The sequence below is a fragment of the Staurois parvus genome, unplaced genomic scaffold (genome assembly GCF_062004578.1).
Source record: "Staurois parvus isolate SC_StPar_1 unplaced genomic scaffold, SC_StPar_1.0 ptg000008l, whole genome shotgun sequence".
NCBI classification, from domain to species: Eukaryota; Metazoa; Chordata; class Amphibia; order Anura; family Ranidae; genus Staurois; species Staurois parvus.
The window spans coordinates 380,139-396,122 of record NW_028317804.1 but is presented as its reverse complement, the minus strand read 5'-3'; the positions used below and the strand labels follow the sequence as shown (position 1 = coordinate 396,122).

The 15,984-nt window shown below is 43.4% G+C and overlaps 1 protein-coding gene across 1 annotated transcript in view; it reads left to right on the top strand.

Annotated features, from left to right (window-relative positions):
• CARD14 (caspase recruitment domain family member 14) overlaps positions 1–15,984 on the top strand; it is a 195,671-nt gene that overhangs the window by 59,388 nt on the left and 120,299 nt on the right. The gene's annotated exons all lie outside the window — the stretch shown is intronic.

The following is a 15,984-nucleotide window of genomic DNA, read 5'->3' as shown; positions in this document are numbered from 1 at the left end:
CTGTCTCTGGCTGTGACTCAGCAGTGGCATGTCAGACCTTTGCAAATAGATCACTGCTTCTGGGGACAGACTTTTCTACCTAGGCTATAGCTGCTTTGTAAAGAAAATTAACTCATAGACATTGTACACCTTTTGTTTTGATGCACATGGAATGTATTTAGTGAATTTAAAGTTAAAACTTCAAAGTTGTTGTTAACCCTTACATATACCCAGTGCAGTGACTAGCCTGAGATGTCACACAGAGATAAAACAAATCCTCCTACATACATTGTACCAATTTATCTCCAGCCCTCTCTTCCCAGCAGCTATTCAGAGCCTAGAATTTATAAAGCTGGTTTGAGCTGTCAAAAAAAAGGGGGGTGGGAAGAACTGAAGTTACACTCTGCAAAGCTCATTGAGGAGAGCTCTGAGAGCTGATTGGAGGGAAGAGACACCCCCCCCTCACACAGCACATAGGAACAGAGCTGAAGTTGTCAATCACAGGCTCTGTGCTGGAGGTCTCTCCCCTGTAACCTTTTTACCTCTTGGTGTCAGGAACACTTGTCAGAAGTGATTCATGCTGATGACAACCGAAAGAGGCAGCAGACAGAAACGAATTGCAGTCTGAACTGAGACAAGTACAAACTATAGAGGGATATGCTTAGTTCATATTTCATGTCTGAGGTTTACAACCACTTTAAACTTCTGCAGGGAGGAATACATAAATATGACAAATTCCACAAATGTGCAATGGCTGTTTTGTTTTAGTAATTTGGAAAAAGGTCTCCTCCAGGAATCATGTGTTGCAAATAAAACACTTATTGCATGTTCAGCTATGGGGGTCAAAACAGCTATAGCATGTTGGGCTGGTGGCTCAGCATGGAGACAGTCTTCGGATGCAAAGAAAACAAACACAGGGCGCACCGGCCTAATGCATTACCTAAATAACATTTATTGATAAAAATAATAGGTGATATACTCACAAAAGACAAACGTGTAAAAGCTCATCATAGAGAACAGCACTGTCCAGTCCACCTGATATGGCTGTCCACACTGGAACACTGGACCTCCAACAGATTAACGCGTTTCGAGAGCTGGCTCTGAGGAAGAGGCATGTCCTCGAAATACGTTAGCTTGTTGGAGGGCCAGTTTGTTTTCTTTGCCTCCAGTTTTTGGACTCCCCCAGTCCTTTGAGGGCAGCAAGGCGTACACCATCCAAGATCTCCAGAATGGATCCATAGCCGCATTGAGTTCACCCCCACATGCAGGAGTATTTGTGTTGATTATTTGGAGACAATCTCTCCCATTCAGACCTTGTATGAGTTGGATCCATTTTCAGAGACAGTTGCTGAGCACTATAGAACTTCCAGCTACCTGTTGAAATCTGTTGTGGCAGTGCCCATTGAGAGAGAAGTCCTCCAACCATCCCTGTAAACTGTGTGATAAGTTTATTTCCTATAATCGTCATCTCTATCAAGTGGCCATACTGCTTCTTCTTAAGTCTTGGTTCACAGTACTGCGACCTAAAAGTCGTGCAACTTGCAGTGCAACTTGAGTACTACTTTGAAGCGACTTTGAGACAACTCTGAAGAAACTTTTAAGCAACTTTCAGGAATGCCTGGGTAACTTCTTGTAATGTCGGATCCAAATCACATCAATATCGATGAAGATCCAACTTGGAGGTGACTTCTATTAAAGTATATGTACACAAGTCGGATAGAAGTTGCCTTGAAGTAGTACAGGAACCTTTTCTAAAGTCAGAACTACTTTAGTAGTGCTAATTAAAACAGCTCTCATTGACTAACATTTCACATGTCATGCAACTTGGAGTCTCACAAGTCGGATCCCAAGTCGCGGCAGTGTGAACCGAGCCTTAGTACCTTTTTTTTTCTTTATCTTTATTAATTTTTTAAAAATACAAAACCAGTTTATCTCAAAACATTACATAACAAAAACCTTTCTCACTAAATTTATCCAACGCCCTTCCCCCACTCCATCCCCCCATCCTCTCCATATTTTCTTCCACTTCTTGTTTCTCTTGTATTTATCCATCTATCTTCGCCATGCTCCTCTCTATTCTTCTCATTCTTTCACTGCTACAAAACCTTCTGTCGTATTTTTTTTTTATCTCTCCCTGTTCTTTATACTCCAATCTGTTCAAGGTATCTTTTTGATATTTTAAATTCACACCATCTTTCCCATGTTTTTTAAAATTTTTCTGTTTTATCTTCTTTGATATGGTATAGTTCCTCCATCCTGTATATATACTCCACTCTATATATCCCATCTTTTATTTTTGGGGTCTCATGTACATTTCAAAATTTGGGGATCAAATCCTTTGCCCCCTTTTGCCGCATTTATTAAATTAAATAACAATTTATTCTTATAATACTTCACTTTAATCTCAGATTTATGAAATAAACAAACCCAAGGCTCTTTCAGTAAACGAATCCCCAATATTTCTTGTATATACTGGATTATCATTTGCCAAACTCCTGGATTTTAGGGCACTTCCACCATGTATGTGCCATTGTTCCCTTACTCCCACATCTGCTCCAACATAAAGGTGAAATCTCCGGTCTTTGATTATGAGCCACACTTGGTGTAATGTACCATCGAACCATATATTTATAATTCATTTCTATAACATTCATATCTATCGCCCCATGTACTAACTTAAACATTTTCTTTTTTTGTTGCTCATTCATTTTTGTTCCAAGCTCCTTTTCCTACTTTTCCAAAAACAATGGAGGCTCTGATCCAGATATTGTTGTGAAAATCTTATTATTCTTTTTATAGTCGAAAAAAACATACTCGGTAGGTATAATGAGAGCATATGAAATTTATACAGAATTTTTGGTACTATTACCATTTTTACCATGTTTATACGCCCTATCCAAGACAGTGATCCTATTGACATTTTTCTCAATTCATCCTTTATCTCGTTTATTAATGGAATATAAATAGCCTGGTATTCATTTTTAAAGACGGGGTTAGCTTTATTCCCAGATAATTAAATTCTTTTTCCCTCCATGTAAAATGGAAATCATTTTGTAAAATATGTTTCTCTATCTTTGGAACACTAATATTTAATATTTCTGACTTTGAGGGGTTAATCTTTAAATTCGATAACTCTCCATAGTATTTTAATATTTGCATCAAATTAGGTAATGTTTGTCTTGGATTTGCGATATAAAACAACATGTCGTCTCCATATGCCGCAATCTTATGTTCTACATCCCCTATCCAAATTCCTTTTACATCTATGCTATTTCATATCGTCACTAATAGTGGCTTCAGAGATATAACAAACAGGGGAGGCAATGGACATCCCTGCCTTGTTCCATTAAACATTTTAAAGAACTGTGATAGTGAACCGTTAACCCTTACTGCAGCTGATGGGTTACCCTATAACTTTCTTATCCACTGTAGCATTTTGGGTCTGATCTCTAGTTCCTCCAACGTATCTATCATAAATCTCCAGTCTACCCTGTCGAAGGCATTTTCAGCATCAATCAACAGAATTACCACAGGGGATTTCTCTCTCTTACTCTTTTGCATGAGGATCAATGATCTTAATCCATTGTCCCTTCCTTCTCTACCTGGAATGAATCCCACCTGATCTAAGTGTATCCAATCCAGCATCAATTATTTCATCCTCGTTGCTAAAACCTTTGCGTATAGTTTTGTGTCTATATTCAATAATGATATGGGTCTGTAATTAACACATTGGGACCCATCTTTCCCCTCCTTTGGTATAACTGTAATATGTGCCTGCAAAGATTCCTCCCTCATTTCCATCCCTTCTCCTAACACATTCATGTACATACACATTTGAGGGACGAGTTGTTCTTTAAACTTCCTATAGTATCCTAACGTATACCTGTCACGACTCGCGGTCGCCGCCACCAACAGGCGACAATCGCACAGCCGCGACTAACAGTAATACGTCACGCCCACGGCGTCAGACCCCAGACCTTCTCACCAAACTCGTGACCGAAGGGCCGGCCGATCCAAAACCGCGGTGTGACGCGCGTAACAAGGCCCCGCCCAGCTGCACCCTACACAGCGATTGCCCAGCTAATGGACTACAATCGGTGCCTGCAGCCTGAATGCGCTTGTTACTGGGTCGGGTTAGTTACGCAACTAACCCTCTACTGCCACCACCACTTTTGTTGGAGACTGGGAAACTCCCGTTATCAAATATACACTATAATGATTGAAATATTGATCTATATAGCACGGCCCGCGGACCTGCTATACAGAGATATAAAAAAAACGTAGCGTCTCTTCAAAAACAGGGATTCGTGAATTGCAAGTAAGCGCTTAGAAACAGTTTAACACTTTCAGAAAGAAAGATTTATTACTAAAAGCGTCAGACAGATGCAAATAAATATTTACAAAGATATCACAAAAATATATATATATGTATATAAAGACACAGCAAAGAGATAATTAGGAAGAAGATTACAGGGTTGAGTTACTTGCCCATATGCCTGGGTTTGCAGTCCAATTTGTGAGCAGGGTGATTTCTTTGATCTCCTCTTGTTACGATGTTGCTGGGAGATCTCTCTGTGTGAGTCTTGTGTGTGTGTCACAGACTAACTCACTTGACTCTCTTAAAGGTCCCTCTCAAAGGGGAGGGGGGGGGGGCTCTGACTACACGTTTTGGGAGTGGTCATAGGGAAACTCTAAACTAAATTACCAGCTTCATATCCCGTGATATGAACCATACAGTTGACCTGAGGACTGTGCAATTACTCTGGTCAGTTTGATAATGAGTGGGCTTACATAGTTTTGGGTGACAAAAGTTACACTTCAGCAGACAGTCTGTCTCCACTTCTCATGTCTTAGGTTGTTCCACGCCATCTGCCAGGAGATAACGTTTGCCTCTCAGGAAGGGAGGAGGGTAGGAATGAGGCTGAGGAATGCCTCGAATAAATAGACAGAACACGAAAAAGAGAGTGTAAAGGGGGACTCCGCTCCAACAAGGATGAGCAAGTTTGCCACAATACCCATCTGATCTGGGACTCCTTCTTGCAGCTGTGCTTCTTAATGCTACGTTAATATCTTGCTGTGTTATAACTTTTTCTAAGGCTGTTAATCTTGCTATTTCTAATCTTGGCAATCCCGCCTCCTTTAACTATATCTGCCTTCTTTCCTTTTTTCTCCCTCTGTTTCTTTCTGATTCCTAGGTTTTATTCCATATAATTTACTATAATATTTTTTAAATACATCGGTGATATCAGTGGATGAATATACCAATTCCCCTGTATCAGCCTTAACTTTTTCTATAAAGTTTCTCAATTTCTTTTCCCTTAACTATCTCAAGTATTTTCCTGGTCTATTCCCCCACTGATACCTTTCCCTTGCCCCCCTATTAAAGATTTTTCTTTAGTTCTTCTCTCTTTTGAATTATCTTCTATTCCAGATCATATAATTCCTCCGTTATTAGCTTTATTTTCTTCCCTCATTCTTTTTTTTTTCAAACAAAACTTAAAAAAAAAAAAAAAAACATGAAAACTTATCGAAATCAAGATTCCTTTAATATATGCCTTGTGTGCTTCCCAAACTGTGGCAACAGATACCTCTTTACTTAAGTAAAAATATTGTTCAATGTCCTTCCATAATCTTATTTCAGTCGTTGGATCCTGAAAGAGCACATCGTTCAATCTCCACATGGTTATTTTATTCCGCTCCCCTCCCCACCTTAATCTCATTGTGACGGGTGCATGATCTGATAATGACATTACTTCTATACTGGATTTCACCAGTGACTCCAAAAGTCTATGTTCAATTAATATATAGTACAATCGTGAGTAAACGTCATGCGCAGAAGAGAAGAAGGTATAATCCCTTTCTCTAGGATGTATAACTCTCCAGGCACCTGTTGATTGACACTGATGTAACATCTTTTTGACAGACTTTAGGTTTCGACCTCCCTCTCTCTGCACCTGCGATGATGCATCCATCAATGGATCCATCCATGCAAAGATTAAAATCCCCCGCCAAAATCAGCATCCCCCTCTTGAAATCTATAAGCTTTCTTAGTAACCCTCCAGCCATGCCATTTAATTTTTATTAGGACAGTAGATATTTGCCAATGTACATTCCATCCCCTGAAGTTTCACTAAATCTTAAAATTTTTGCAAACCCAATTGCTACTCCTTTTGCCCCTTTTATTGGTGAATCGGCATAATACCATGTTGGATAGCATTTGGAGTATAGCTTTACATTTTTATCTTGAAATATGTGCGTCTCCTGTAAAAATACAACCTTAATAGAGCGTTGGTGTATCTCCCTGAGAATCTTATACCTTTTGGTTGGCGTACTCAGTCCCTTCACATTATATGTTATAAAGTTACACGTATTCATTCCTCTAACTATTTCAAAACACCATCTATATTCCCGCTAAGAGAGATGCAAGTATACATGGTCTGAAACAAGAAGATATTCCTGTATCTATCTTTACCTCCCACTCCTCCCCTCCCTCTAAATCAACCCAACTCCCCCCAACCCCCCCTCCCTCTTTTCAATACCCCTTGGCCTGTTTCCAGCCCTGGAATTGGTTGTGGTTTATTCCCATTGTCGATTCCTCTTCCAGGATGAGACTCAGGACATGAACACCTATTCGGATCCCTACCTCCCGTCTTAGGATCCCAACTTCGGAAGCATGCTAAAACTCCTAAAAAACCTTGCCACTATTCTTAGGAAGAGAGGAAAAAAAGACAAAAAAAAATCTCCTCCTTCCTTTTCCCTTCTCCTTCCCCTACCCTCTTTCTGGTTCAAAGCATATATTTTTCATATGTATATCAGCAAGGTTTTCTCCCCATTGGGCCAGGAGACAACCTATATAAGAGAAAGGAGATATATACAGTGAAGGCCGCAGGGGTTCCAGTAAGGTGAGAGGGAAAAGCCCTCTTCCCCCCCTGCTGCTCCCCCCAAATAAACGCCCCTGCTTTAAATTCTATTAACATCTCTTTTTAGAAACTACCTGCCATCTTTCCTTTTCTAAAACTACACTCTCCTTAACCCAGGGGCAGACTGACAACTCATGGGGCCCCCGGGCAATACGGGATCCAACTTATGGGGCCCCTGTGTCCTTGCCCAAACTCAAAAAAGCCTATGAAAAAGGTACCATGGGGCATCTCATGGGGCCCCCTACTGACCCCGGGCCCTCGGGCAGTGCCCGAGTTTCCAATTGGTCAGTCTGCCTTAACCCCTTCAGACCATACTGGAATTTCCATCATCTATAAATCTAATCTGTCACAAAAGTCCCTTAAATCTTCCGAGAATCTCAATCTTGCTAAATGTCCATCTTTCCACCCAATCAGGCAAGCTGGAAACTCCCAGTTATATCAGACATTTTTTTTCCGCATTTGGTCCAGCAATGGCTTTAAAGATCTTCTCTTTGCCAGTGTCTCTGGTGCAATATTAGCAAAGATTTTCAGATTCGTTTGTTCAAATTTTGATGGGTTCCCCCGCAGTTTCTTCCATATATTTATTTTATCATCATAAAGATGGAACTGTACAATCACATCTCTGGGAGAATCCGCTGGGACTCCTTGAGGCCGCCTAATTCTATGTACTCTGTCCATTTTCAATTGATCTGTCACTGGTCTGCCTATTATTGGGTTAAACACTTTCCTCATTTTATCCCATAGATCTTCTCCTTGGATACTTCTGGCAAGCCCCGAATCCCTAAGTTATTCCTTCTGTCTCTATTCCAATTTGTATGCCAGCTTTCTTTGATCTCTCTGGATTTCTTCAATTGCTTTTCTAATTTTATTATTATTTGGGCATGTTTATCCAGTTTACCCTCTGTATGTTCAACGCGAGCTAGGATGTGTCCCATATCATTATGTAATATCACCTTTCCATTCTTTATAGAGTTCTCTAAATTCACAAACATTTCTTTCATATCCATTTTTGTAGGCATTTGTGAACTTGCGCATTATTCCTCCCTATTTTCTATTTCTGTTTCGCTTTCCATAGTTGTCAGGATCCCGGCCGCTTGGATGTGCGCGCATGTGCAGATTGCCGACTAATAGTAGCCGGCGAGCGCTGGGACTCGGGCGATCACGGCGGCACGCCTGTCACCCAATGAGAGCACAGGGCAGCCTATTTAAAACAGCCCTGTGCATCTCAAAATCGCCTTATGGTCTTACTTCCTTGTTCCTGTATGCCGTGTTCCTGATTGTCTTGTTGCCGACCCAGCCTGATCCTGATACCGTTGCTCTCTCCAGTCCTGACCCTTGGCTCATCCTGACCATTCTCTGCCTGCTCCCAGTGCCTGACCTCCTGTTGCGGAACCCGGCTTGTGACCTGACTATTCTTTGCCTACCGATCTGGTCCGAATGCTCCGCTGTTACCAACCCGGCCTGTCTGACCTCGCTATACCTCTTCACATCTGGCTCCTACCTGCTCTACGCCATTGGCGGCTGCCTTTACCACAGCTGGTGTTACTCGAGGGTCGCGACCTGGTCTCAGGCTGCTTCAAGTCCATCCCCACCATCAGGGGCTCTGGTGAACACGCAGACTGAGGCTTAGACTCCGCGCCCTGAGGGACTCCGGCCAGTGGGCCACTAGAGGCTACCGTCAGTGGGCGCGTGACAATAGTTATGGGATCTTTTGTCTGATTCATGTTCGATACAACCGATGACAGTCTAGTTTGACCTCCATTGTTGTTTCCTACTTCATGTCTTCGTCTTACTCCCTGCTGTCTCCCAGGTGTTAGAGCCTCTGGACGTTTCTCCTGTGGGGGCATATTCTTTCCTATAGTACTTGTGTATAAATTTGTTTGGGGAATTTTTGTTCCTCCCCCTTTTACAGATCTGTTCTTCATTTTTGAATATATGTGCCGATGGAAAAAAAACCTCTCTTTTACTCTGGACCCACGGGTGACCCCTCCTGTTCTTTACTTGATCTTACCCCCTTAATTTTCTAGTCTCAGAAGTAAACCCTTTTTTGACCGTCAAAGGTAGTATATTACATCTATTCCCTCTTCCACAACCAGTTCAAACAAGTATGAAGATTTAAATACTACCTGCGGTCACTCACCCTCACCGCCACTGCGGTCTGGGCTCCTTCAGCTAGTATTATGGTCACCAGGATTCTCCAGGGGTCGCTGTTAAGATGGGGGGGGTGGTCACCCTACATGGATATCTCCACTCTGTGCTTGGCCCTCTGTCATCCACCACAGCGGTATCTCCAGAACCTCCCAGAGTTCCTTGCCTCTGTCACGTGGGCGGGCACGGCACCCTCCACTCTTCAGCGCCATCTCCCTTCACCGCTGCGGCTCCTCCAGCACCGCCATTTCACACAGGACCCACCGATAGAATCTGAGCAAACCAGGATAAGGTAGGGCAGGGTAGGGTTAGGAGCTCCTACCCCATGTGTCCTCGAGGCGCCATGTTCGGCCCCTCCTCCCAAACCTTAGTATCTCTTGTCATCTGAAAAAAGTGTTTTGAAATCTCAGAGCCACAAAAGCTGACAGCTGCTGTGATTGCAGGTCTAAATAGGTAGGGTATAGATATCACCCATCACAGTATCACTCATTGTAGGTCTCGTGAATGGGGAAGTTCAATCTGCCTTTCCAGTCCAATATAGTGTACCATAGTTAGACCAGCCAAGGGGAATTGTGCTTTTTATCAGATAAGATGTAGCAATGTACAAAAAATACTGTAAGTATACTATATTAGAATGTGGAATAATGTTCACCACCTGGTTGATCAATAAGCTATTACTTCTTTTAATGCTCTTTAACCCCTTCCCAACAGAATCTATAGATTAAAATTCTCCTGTACAGTGGCCCACACTGAGAAATGTTGATGTATACATTGTACAATTAATTGTAAAACCAGGACCACAGCACCTGTGTGTACTCCCTGTTCTTAGACTGCATTATCACAGGCCCTGGTCTCAATTAGCAAATGGTAACCGATCAGCAAGGTTCACAATCATGTTGATCACATGCAAACAAATTTGCCAGCTGCAGCTTTTCACTCTCACAGAGATAACTAAAGTCAACGGGCTGGAGTTGTCACAGTGAAATACAGTGTTAAAAATGCATAAATTAATTTTAAAAGTTTACAAAAAAAATTTCTTATGTATAAAAAAAACTTAAAATACATTTGTTTTTATCATTTTGTCCATTTATAAGTCTATAATAAAAAAAACAAAAGCAGCACATTTTTTTTTACTTTTTACCAACTAATTACCTATCATGTCCTTAAAGAAAAGATGTAAAAATAATTTGCAAGCATATTAGTCATGGGGATCTATTTATTAAAACATTTTCTGTGTGAATGTCTCAAGCATTTGCTCAGCCCTCACAAAGAATCCCCATAATTTGCTTTTTTCCCCCCTCTGATCATCATCTCCATCTAGTGGTCAAAATGCTGTATTTTCCTGAAATACCTTAATCAGGGAAAAACTGCACTATGGCCACTAGATGGAGATGACAATCAAAGGGAATAAATGTATTACACAGTTTACAGGGATTATTCGAGATGGGTGTGCAAATGCTTGAGACATAGGCACAGCAAATGTATTATAAATGGACCAGAGTTTTTTCATCTGTCAAGATTTTGTCTGGGCATCTAGGGTTCAGTGACATCAGGTTAAAGTCAATAGAAATTCTGGGGCTGCTATTAATTACCCCTTTTTGAACTAATTCAGGGTCAGAGACTCAAAGGGTTATAGCAAGAAGGGTATGCATTGCAGCAACTAGCGTTTTCAGAATTGGAGGTCAATCATTGCAGCCTTCATGTTTATCTCATTCTCCAATCATTTACTGGGCAGAGTCTGAAAAAAAGTAATGAGTAAGAAGAGCCCTATTGTATGTTAATAGAATGCATTTTTATGCAGATGTATGCATCACACTTATACACGCCTATACATTAAACAGATGTTTAGTTAGACTTAATTTGTACTTTTAGCTAAAACATTTTTTTAATCTTTTGGACAGATTAGTAAGGATTTGATTCGCTGACAGGCTTTTGCTGCTACCTGGTGCTCTGTGAGAGCTACTGTTTCACTGACACAAATACTTTTTATTAGTAGTGTAAATGAAGGCTACAACCCTTGTTGACTGTTTATTTTTGTATATGTCCTTGTTGCAGATTTTTCTGCATAATCCTTCCCCATTCTGTCCAAAATGTTAAAAAAATATTGGCTGCACATACATTTAGGGGTCTATTCATTATTATTATTATTATTATTATTATTATACAGTATTTATAAAGCGCCAATAGTTCGCTCAGCGCTGTACATTACAAAGGGAGACAGAACATGTGACAGAACAATACCAATACAATGCAAAACATGAGGGGATCGAGGGCCCTGCTCTTTCGAGCTTACAATCTAGGAGGGAGGGGGTGGTGGCACAGGAGGAGATAGCTGTGGGGGATGGAGTGGTTGGAAGAGTGGAGGAGGTCGGCAAGTTAGCAGGGGGTGGGGTAGGCTTCCCTGAAGAGATGGGTTTTCAGGGTGCGCCTAAAGGAGAGGAGAGTAGGTGATAATCTGATGGGTTGGGGCAGGGAGTTCCAGAGGATGGGTGACACCCTGGAGAAGTCCTGGAGGCGGGCATGGGAGGAGGAGACCAGGGAACTAGAGAGAAGGAGGTCTTGTGAGGAGCGGAGTGTGCGTGTTGGGCGGTACTTGGATATTAGGTCAGAGATGTAGTACGGGGCAGTATGGTGGACAGCTTTGTACGTCAGCGTTAGGATTTTGAATTTGATCCGTTGCGCAATCGGAAGCCAGTGGAGGGATTGGCAGAGGGGGGTGGCGGAGACAGAGCGGTTGGAAAGGTGAATGAGTCTGGCAGCCGTGTTCAGGATGGACTGAAGAGGGGATAGCCAGCGGCGAGGCAGGCCAGTGAGGAGGGAGTTGCAGTAGTCGAGTCGTGATATGATGAGGGAGTGGATGAGCTGTTTAGTGGTTTCTGGGGTTAGGAACGTGCGGATTTTGGCGATGTTGCGGAGGTGGAGTCTGCACGAGTTTGTTAAAGATTGGACTTGGGGCTGGAAGGATAGGTTGGAGTCCAGAATGACACCCAGTACTCTGGCCTGCGGGGCGGGTTTGATGGTAGCGTTGTTGGATGTGATGGAGAAATCAATGGGGGGTGGTGTCCGGGCTGGGGGGAAGACAAGAAACTCGGTTTTGGAGAGGTTCAATTTAAGGAAGTGGAGCGACATCCAGTCTGATATGTCGCTCAGTAGGTGTGTGATTCGGGCTGAGACCAAGGGGGTGAGGTGGGGGGTTGAGAGATAGATTTGTGTGTCGTCGGCATAGAGGTGGTAGTTGAAGCCGTGAGAGTGTATGAGTTGGCCAAGGGAGGAGGTATAGATGGAGAAGAGAAGGGGCCCGAGGACAGAGCCTTGAGGGACCCCAACAGAGAGGGGGAGTGAGGGGGAGGTGGTAGCATTATAGGTAACGCTGAAGGAGCGTTGTGACAGGTAGGATGAGAGCCAGGAGAGAGCAGAATCTCTGAGGCCGAGAGAGTGTAGTTTTTTGAGGAGGAGGGGGTGGTCGACTGTGTCGAAGGCCGCAGAGAGGTCAAGGAGTAGGAGCACTGAATAGTGGCCATTAGCTTTGGTGGTTAGCAGGTCGTTGGACAGTTTGAGTAAGGCAGTTTCGGTGGAGTGTAGGGGACGGAAGCCGGACTGTAGGGGATCGAGGAGGTTGTTGTCGTTGAGGTGAGAGCATAGGCGGGTGTAGACTAGGCGCTCGAGGAGTTTAGATGTAAATGGGAGCAGGGAGATGGGTCTGAGGTTGTTCGGGTCATTGGGGTCCAGGGAGGGCTTTTTAAGTATGGGGGTGATGTGTGCATGTTTCAGAGGGGAGGGGAAAGTGCCTGAGGAGAGGGAGAGATTGAAGATGTGGGTGAGGGAGCGTAGGATGGAGGAGGAAGGTCGTAGGAGTTGTGGGGACATTTTGTGCACAAATGTCAAACATTCATACAAGTGCACAAAATGTCCCCATATTTTATCTAAGATATTAATGCTTGTATTGTGAGCTCCATCTAGAGACCATAATGCAGTATAGTTTTCTGAAATATGTCAATGTGAAAATACACTGCATTTTGGCTACTAGGTGCAGCTGATGATACAGGAGGTAATCTTAGAAAAAAATATGGGGATAGGAGTATTTTATTCAGTTTGAAGAAATGTTTCTAACATTCAAGCAATTAATGTTTTATAAATAGATCCTTTCAAGTTTGTATGAACATCTGCAAAATGTATAGGCTTAATTAGGTGCGATATAAAGATCTGCATACCTAAGCAATCTATTAACATATCGAAAGGCTTTGTAATCCTCATACCTTTTTGTCTGACTCCACCCAATAAATTATTGTTGCTATATTTAAAAGGACAAATGATGATGCTGTACATAATATCCAGTCAGATGTTTACTTCATTTTAAAACACCCAAAATATTGCAGAGTTTCCTATAGGCAGTAAATCTATTAGGCGCCATTCATACTTGCAAATGCTATGATTACCTGCAGAGGATTGGCCCTGGACAAAGATTGTCTGCGTGTAGGACCAGGGGCGGACTGACCATTTGGGAACTCGGGCACTGCCTGAGGGCCGGGGGTCAGAAGGGGGCCCCATGAGATGCCCCTGGTACCTTTTTCATAGGCTTTTTTGGGTGTGGTTTGAGTGTGGGCAAGGACACGGGCCCCATGGTCCCCTATTACCCGGGGACCCCATGAGTTGTCAGTCCGCCCCTGTGTAGGACCGATCATTTGTGGGTAATCACTCTATGACAACATGGTCGTATTTAGTAACAAGAGCTGTTAGCTTCTATTTGCTTTCAGTGGGGCTTTTGCTCACAGCTAATCACCAGGAACCCCATGGGGTCTCCAGCTTGCAATTGCCAACAGCTCCATTTGTAAGTGTGTGAAATGCATGCTGATAAGGAACAGGGTTTTCTACTCAGGTTGTGGCTTTGCACACCTTTGGTAATATTACTGAAATCTATATAGCTATTTATATCTATATAATTTAAACTGAAATTTAATTTGGGCTTTAAAGTGGAATGAGAACTCTGAATTTCCTCCTAGCGTCTTTCAGGACAGCATAATAGAGACCTAGGCTCCTCCCTCAAGTAGGAAACACTGCCTCCACCATTTTCAAATAGCAACCTTCCCACCAGTACCTTAGTTCTGGTGTTTCCTCCAATGGGGAGACACTGCTATGGAACCAGGGTGTGGTGGGCAGTGATGCTCTGCAGAATTGTGGTGATTAAAAGAAGAAGGGTTCTCTCTCTTCTGTATGGTTGCACTGTCAGGGACACCCTGTGCTATGGTGGTTATAAGGCTAAGTTCCCTGCAGGGGCAGACTGCCAACTCATGGGGCCCCCGGGCAATAGGGGATCATGGGGCCCCTGTGTCCTTGCCCAAACTCAAAAAAGCCTATGAAAAAGGTACCAGGGGCATCTCATGGGGCCCCCTACTGACCCCGGGCCCTCGGGCAGTGCCCAAGTTTCCAAATGGTCAGTCCGCCCCTGGTTCCCTGATGTGTTGTGTTTGTCCATTCCAGCAGCTCCCCTGATGAGAGGGGTAGGCTTCAGGGGCTTGCTGTTCACTTGTGGTGTGCAGTGGGTTTGGACTGGATGAAACAGCTGCCTCCCTGCACACATTCCTGTTTAATGCAATGGGTGGTGGAGCTCTGTGTGCTGGGCCGGATGATGGGTGACATTGTTTTTTGGACTGGCACAACTGATCCCACATATTGGTGCTTGGATGTGGGCAAGACGGTTCTGGATCCACGCCAGAACAGTTGGCCAGTAACTGTGTATGCTCTGCCGTGTGTGCAGTATTGTGTGTCTCAGCCTTAAAGAGACAGTACTCCAGGTTGAACTGTGCAAGTGTGCTGTAGCTGTGCAGTGGAGTGACTATGAAGATGAAGCGTCCAAAACATAAAAAGGAAGCAATGTTTCCTGAAATGAGAGATAGGATTCTGTGTTTGGAGGGGTTGTTACCACTAGGACAGGCCTCAAACATGCCTAAACAGAGTTTGCCACAGCAGGAGACGGCTACTGGTAGCTATAGCAACAATGCATAGATTGGAGTAGCTGACTTCATACAGCCTGTGTTGCCTTTCTGATTTTTTTGGATGCATTTGCAATGATTTCTTCCTACAGAGGGTGGCCCAGAGGCCGCTGGGCTGAATTGGTGCAGTCTTTTCTGACAGAGGAGTACCAAGGAGTGCACTGCTTGATGGGTCATGACTGAGATGACTATGGCAGGTATCTAGAAGCAATCCAGTCCAGAGAGCCCTGGGAAAGTTCTGCCAGGAGAATGTGGTCTCCCATAGCAACAGGAGAAAGTCTTATTACAGAAAGGAGGAGCTACAGCGCAGATGTGACTCAAGCTCTGAGTGAAGATGTTTGTGCAAAAGTGTCTGTTGTTGCCCCTGGCAACCCTGGAGAGAATTTTGTTCAGTCTGGCAGAATGCATGAGAAGCCAGTGGTTTCATGCTATGGCTGCTTATGCAAAGTAGTCAGCCCAGGGAAGAGGGCGCAGTATCCAGCATCCTGCAAGGGATCAGTTGTTACCCCTGACAACAAGAGACTGGTTTGGCCTGCAGGGGTGTTGGAGAGTCCAAGAAGGTTGCAGTATTGCCCCATGTCCAGGTGGGGGCATTAGCTTGTGAGCGCGCAGCAGAGAACAGAAAACACCCTCAACTGAAGCTTTCAACACCTGCCAAATGGAATAGTAAGACTGTTGCTGTTACAGATGTGGGAGAGACTATGGGACTAATCCCTGTGAAGTAGGAGTAAGTCCAGTGAGAAATTCTGCTTCTAGTGAAGAAAGAGAATTGCTGCAATCAGGGCTGGTGCTACGCTATTTTGCTCCCTAGATTTTTAAAAACAGTAGAAAATAATAAATCAACAAAATATGAAACTGCTAAATTTCTTTTAATTTGCAAAAACAAGTGCCATGAGATGCCACCAACACCAATATTAAAGAGAAAATCAGTGTCACGATGGGCTGTA